This window comes from Lissotriton vulgaris, chromosome 1_1 (assembly GCF_964263255.1).
Source record: "Lissotriton vulgaris chromosome 1_1, aLisVul1.2, whole genome shotgun sequence".
Lineage (NCBI taxonomy): Eukaryota > Metazoa > Chordata > Amphibia > Caudata > Salamandridae > Lissotriton > Lissotriton vulgaris.
This window is the reverse complement of record NC_141685.1, coordinates 80874121-80880391: the sequence shown is the minus strand read 5'-3', so window position 1 is coordinate 80880391 and position 6271 is coordinate 80874121. Positions and strand designations below refer to the sequence as shown.

General features: G+C 41.7%; 1 long non-coding RNA gene across 2 annotated transcripts in view; it reads right to left on the bottom strand.

Moving 5' to 3' along the window:
* Positions 1-564: 564 nt before the first annotated feature.
* Positions 565-6271, bottom strand: part of LOC147737428 (uncharacterized) — a 170497-nt gene continuing 164790 nt past the window's right edge. For both annotated transcript variants that reach the window (XR_015297380.1, XR_015297382.1), the window contains one exon: positions 565-1250. This is a non-coding gene — a long non-coding RNA (uncharacterized LOC147737428). The remainder of the gene's footprint in view (positions 1251-6271) is intronic.

Sequence of the window (6271 nt, the reverse complement as noted above, 5' to 3'; positions counted from 1 at the left end):
TGAACTTCAAAGGCTTCTCTTTGGTAACACTAGAAGCAGAGCCTGCCTTGTCCACCATCACCCTCAGCGTAGAGCCTGATTGTTTCCCTTTGTATGGAGCGTGTCTCTTCTCCGCCACACTGGGCTCACTGCCTGGGGACTATCCTCTCTAGCAGTGGGTGCAGAGCATGACACCTCTGTGTCTCCATCCTTCACACTGGGTGCATAGACTCCTCTTTCCCCTGAAATATGGGTGCAGAGCCTAGTCTGAAACAGCACCTAAAAAACACACGCTGATGGATTGCTGAATTCCTGTTTGATGACACCCTTTGGTCCAATCTACTGGTCATCTTTGGAAGGCTTTGTAATTTGCTCCTTTAGGATACTCCCTCCAATAGAGATGCATGCTGTGAGTAGCATCATACTGATGTCAGCATTTTCACAGAGAAGTACCAATGAAACACTATGTAATATTTTCGACAAAATATTGTCTACTACATTATAGATGTATACAGCAAGCCTGTGATAAACAACCGACTTTCAATTCACTTCAGTCCATAAACCACAGTACCGCGGCTTCAATTTTACAGCGTGATTTAATAAAATACTGCCAGCAACATCCCAACGCGTTCGGAGCCTTGCGCTCCTTGATCACGGGTAAGGTTACATGTTACTTCTGATTTTTTAGAAGAACTCACCATGTGATATCTGCTTGTGTTAGAAATAGAAAACATCTTTAGTCATTTTCTTACGATAAATTATATAAACTTAAACGCAATTTTGGAGCGACAAAATTAATTCAGCATTTTGTAACATCCTTATTTAGATTTCAAAAGTGATACTTGTAAAATTCACAAAACATTATGTAGTAATCACCGATATGCTACACTTTTAGAATCAATTGGTCCAATCCGCCCTAGTTGGTATACATGAATGTGACTAACTTTGTTAGATAATCCCAATTTTTTGGCACAATTAATGAAGATCAATCGATCATTCAAACAAAATTGATTCATTGTCACATGGTTGCGCCACATCTGACTTTCAACCCTCCGCTGTTGATTAAAATAACTCCTTCAATTTAAATTCTGCCCAAGTGGGACTATTATCATTTGATACGATATATTCAAATTGCATTGTCATAGTTTTGATTCATTAATTTGATTATACTTCACATCCATGTTTTTAACAATAAGAAAATAACATTCCTACTGTACAACACCAGTTAGATATTATAGCTCTCCTGCGTCTCAACGATATCTTCATGTATACTGCAAAAAATAGACAAAAGATAGTGATTAAAATCAAATATGTAGCTATATATTTCAAATAAAAAACATATGAACCTAATAACTATTTCAATCCTTCTGTCAGTAATGATTAACCAAGATGTACCGCTAGTTCTTCATCAAGGCTAAGGCTTGTGGGATGATTTGAAGGGTGTTGTACCTGATGATGATCAATTTTGATTCTAATATTCTTAGTTCTAATATTCTGTTGCCGCCCCATTCTCGAATTGGAACACTATCAAGCACACAGAATTTCAGCAGGTTACAATTCTGGTTCTGGAAGTTTTTCAAATGTCTCGCAATGGGGTATTGTTGATCTTCATTGTGAATAGCTCGCATATGTTCTAATACTCTTTTGTGGCCTTACTCCCGATATAGAATTCATTGCACAGACATTTGAGAGCATATATTGTAAATTCCGTATTGCAAGTAAAATGTTTTAGGATTTTGTGCGCTGCTAGTTTTTTGGATAGTTTAATGGTCTTGCAAATATCGCTAAACTTATATGCCTTGCATTTTCTACAAGTGAAAAATCCTTTGATGTCAGACTTATCCCTTTCCAGATTAAGTAAACAGTGACTCAACATGTCTTTTAGGGATCTCACTTTTCTGAAAGTGATGGCTGGCTTGTCTCCAACAGGTTTTACTAAATCTGGGTCTGTTTTTAAAACTTCCCAGTATTTTTTTAAACTACATTTCACCTGCCAGGCGTGGTTGTTAAAAAGATGGAATTAATCTATTTTGCTTGTCCTCATCCGTCTTTTTCTTTGGTACTAGCAATTCATTACGTTTGAGTTTTTCAACCTTCTTACTAGCTTGTCTAATGGTTTTCTTAGCATACCCTCTCTCAACAAATCTTTGCATTATAAGCACCTTTTCTTTTTGAAATCCCTCTTCAGTGCTACAGTTTCTTTTCGAACGTAATAGCTCTCCGTAAGGGATGCTTTGGATTAGAATGGTAGGGTGGCAGCTGTCCATGTGCAGTAGACTATTGCCCGCTGTTTCTTTTCCTACCTCCTCCAATTTCAGAACTAGAAACTCAATGGTAGTTTTGTTTATGTTGCTACTATATGATAGGTTTAGGGACTTATCATTGAGTATGTTGACAAATTCGTAAGCTTGATTCTGGGTACCCTTCCAGATAAAAAAGATGTCATCTATGTATCTGACCCAGAGGACGACGTGGTCTTCAAAGTGTCTGATGTTACTGACAACTTGCTTCTCCCACCAGCCCAGGTACAACCCAGCAAAGCTGAGGGCGAAGCAAGTTCCCATCACCGTTCCCTGGGTTTGTCTGTACAGTATTTTATTGAAAATGAAGAAATTGTTTATTAGGCAAATGTGTATCCTATCTAAAAACATCTCAGTATGCAGATGATATGAGAGCGATCTTCCCTTAAGGAAGTATCGATAAGGCTCGGGCTGGGCAAACTGGAAAAGATGGTATACATTATAGATGTATCTAAACCTTGGTCCTGAACAAGGTGGAGATGTAAATTGAAGATGTCCATCAAAACGTGGATTGACGTTTTTTAAATTGTCCATTGTTGCCTGACTTCACAGGACAAATGTAAACAATGTATAAAGTCTTGTACTCAACGAAGAGTTTTTCTCTATTTGTGTGATATTTATTTGTGAAGCTCCTTTTTGAGTGTTGTGACAGACATATATCTACACACATGTACACCATTAATTGAAAATGTGTATTGTTTTGAGATTGATTAAAGAAAAACCTTTTTGCACTCTCAGAGGTGACAAGTGTAGTTTTTGTGTATTTTTTGAGTATTCATTGGCACTCTATTTCCTAACCTTTCTCTCTCCCTCTTTGGTTAACTTCAAGCAAACCCTTGGACTGTCCTCTGTTAAACTTAGTAAAGAGTCTGTCCTCTTTGGGTCTCCTAAATCATGCCCTGAGTGCAGTCTGTCGTGTCCCTGACATACTTCATGTAGAGCCCGCCTCTTCTTTCCACACAGGGCTCGGAGCCTGGCATCTCTCATGTGCCACTGGGTGTGTGCAGCAGCTGTCACATTTGGTGCAGGGCCTGTTCTCTCCCACAGGCTTCTTTATGAGAGCCCTGCGTCACTTTTGCACCACGTAACGGGGTACATGCATGACGCAGTGCTCTCAATCGATTTAAGAAGCCGCACAAAGCCTCCCTGCGTAGTTTTAAGTGGCCTCAGAAATCATGAGTCACGCAATGCAGTGCAGGTCACTATGCCGCCTTGATCTGTGCCCAAGAGGCTTTTCTTGGGTGTTGCGGTGGGTTTTCCCATGAGGCTTTTCTTGGGTGTTGCGATGGGTTTTCCCACGAGGCTTTTCTTGGGTGTTGCGGTGGGTTTTCCCACAAGGCTTTCCTTGGGTGTTGCGGTGGGTTTTCCCATGAGGCTTTTCTTGGGTGTTGCGGTGGGTTTTCCCACGAGGCTTTTCTTGGGTGTTGCGGTGGGTTTTCCCACAAGGCTTTTCTTGGGTGTTGCGGTGGGTTTTCCCACGAGGCTTTTCTTGGGTGTGGCGGTGGGTTTTCCCACGTAACACACACAGAATTTAACGCTGCCCCAGATTTACAAAATCATGTCAACCTGGGGAGGTGCCACGTGTGTGCGCCTCCTGAGGTGAGGCGTCGTGAAAAGACATTCTGCAGGAGACACACAAAGAGAAAAACACCTCTTAGCATGGTTTGTGTTCAGGAAAGAGCCCCTGCACAAAAACAACCTTGCATGCAGCGAAGGTACCCTTGCATTGGTGCTGGGCTGCCAAAACGGCGCCAGTGCAGGAAGAAAGGACATGAATGCATCGTATTGCCTTGCTGCACTGCCCTACGCCTAAATCCCATCAATGAGCCCCTGGTTGTCGGACCTGTCACGCTGAGTTCAAATCCTCACTTCTCTGGGTTGACAAAAATATTGCCGCCACCTTAGAAATTCAATCTTCCTTGTCCTACCCTAGTATACAAGTAGTACCACATTCTTTGTATACCTGAATTAAAACACTAAATAATACCGTATTTAAAGGCCCAGTTCAGAATAACATCGAAGGTGCACTGTCCCAGACTACACAACGGTGCAGTTTTCAGTGGGTGCTATCATCCCACACAGGGGGAGTACACCAGACTATGCTGGAAAAAACATGTGGTGCCCCAACGTAGGCGCAGTTGTAAACCACCAGTCTGCTTACATAGTAAAGCGTCTGGCAGCTATTAAGTGAGGTGGCACGTTTCCCCTGCAGGTGGTTGGGGTCTGTCACCATCCTGTCAGGTATACAATCAGAGCGCCGCCTGACTGCTTGTTTGCCTTTTCGCCCGTGTTAATAAGACAGTGCAGTCCTTGGAGGAGTAGTCGATTTGTATTCATGGAAGACACTTGTGTTTCTCGGATGTGTAATCCCCAGATGATGCCTGAACTGTTCCCCAATGGGCTATTTGTACATGGTATTGCATTGTATGGTCTTATGAGCACTGTTAATAATAAAAAAAAGATTTAGTGGAGTGTTTATTGCCCTCTATGTCACTCTACTTCTAAGCACCTAATACAGCTTGTACAGTGGTTACTGTTATCTGCTCACCTACATTATGCTTAATATAAATAGTTCACAATGTAGGCGTTTGTGTCTGCCTACAACGTGGACCTGATACAAATAGCAGTACCTACAAGGTGGATGGTACAATTCAACAAGAGTCTAAGATACTCCAGCACAGATGACTTTGCATCAACATTACTATTGTATACATTATTATCAGAGACTATACTTGCCTCTTGGATACAACTTTACAACGGAATTTTATTAATTTTCGTACAGTTGTGTGTATACAATTAAACAACCTACCCACTATAACTGATCTATCTATTAATCTTTTTGGGTTCTGGCGTAGCATGCTACTTACCGAAAAGCGCTTCAACACTTCATCAGGGGTAGTAAGCGCTATATAAATGGAAACCCTTCCCTCTTCTATCCCTCCACTATCTTTTTCAACCGAACTAACAGACCAAATTGTCCAGCTCTCAAATGAATTTTATATTTCCCTACACTAATTCATCACTAACCATTTCTGGATCCTGGAGTAGCATGCTACTCGCTGAAAATGTGCTTCAATGTTCGTCAGGGGTAGTAAGCGTTATATAAATGCAAATACATTACAATTACTGTTTACATCGGGCTGCACTGACACGAGGATAGAAGTAGAGTGGGGCTTAGACTTGATCTGCCCAGAACGAAGCATACTACAGAAAGTGTGTGAAAAGTCTATATGTTGTGCGCCTGGCAGAAACAAATAAAGCATACAATATCTATCGAAGAGTCTATTGGCTCAGTAAAGGATGAACCAGGCTACCAAAGCACAGGAATGTGGCGGGAGGCTCCAGCTCTGGGTTGGATTCCTGGAATGATGCATGCACCGCAGGGAACAGATGCAAGGAGCACGCAGCGTTCTCGTAAACTACCTTGACTTATATGGTGCAAAAATCTAGGCGCTTTCATTATTTTGTATTAAAACGCATAGATATAGAAGACAGATCCAACGCTCCAGACTTCAAAAGAATGGATTCTTAGGCATTCTGAAAGTTTTTGTGCAGGGAGGGATTTAAAATTAACTATGTTGCCTGCGAAAGGTCAGAGGGCATGGCGTGCATCTTTTGGTTCCCATAACTACTTGCAAGAAGGAGCTCGTAAATTGGAGTCTCCACACAGCTGCCATGGGATCTCTGACTGGTCAGTTCATCCCTCCAAGCTATCACGGAATACATTTCTCCTTGGTTAAAGCTTAGAAACCGGCAGACGAGGTCCATATTTCAGGGGCTTGTCGTACTCCAATCTGCTACAGCTTCCAGGCACAGGTGATTAAAAAAACGCCTTATTAAAACAACAAAGATCGGTCAGCAGGTTTTACAGCTTTTTGTTGAACATTGAAAAGGTCCCAAAGCAAGAGAGGGAAAGGCAGAAAAGGGGAAGGTGATAAAGAGAGAGACAGCAAGGATAAATAAGCACACGTGCAAGCGTGTATTCAGAGTTT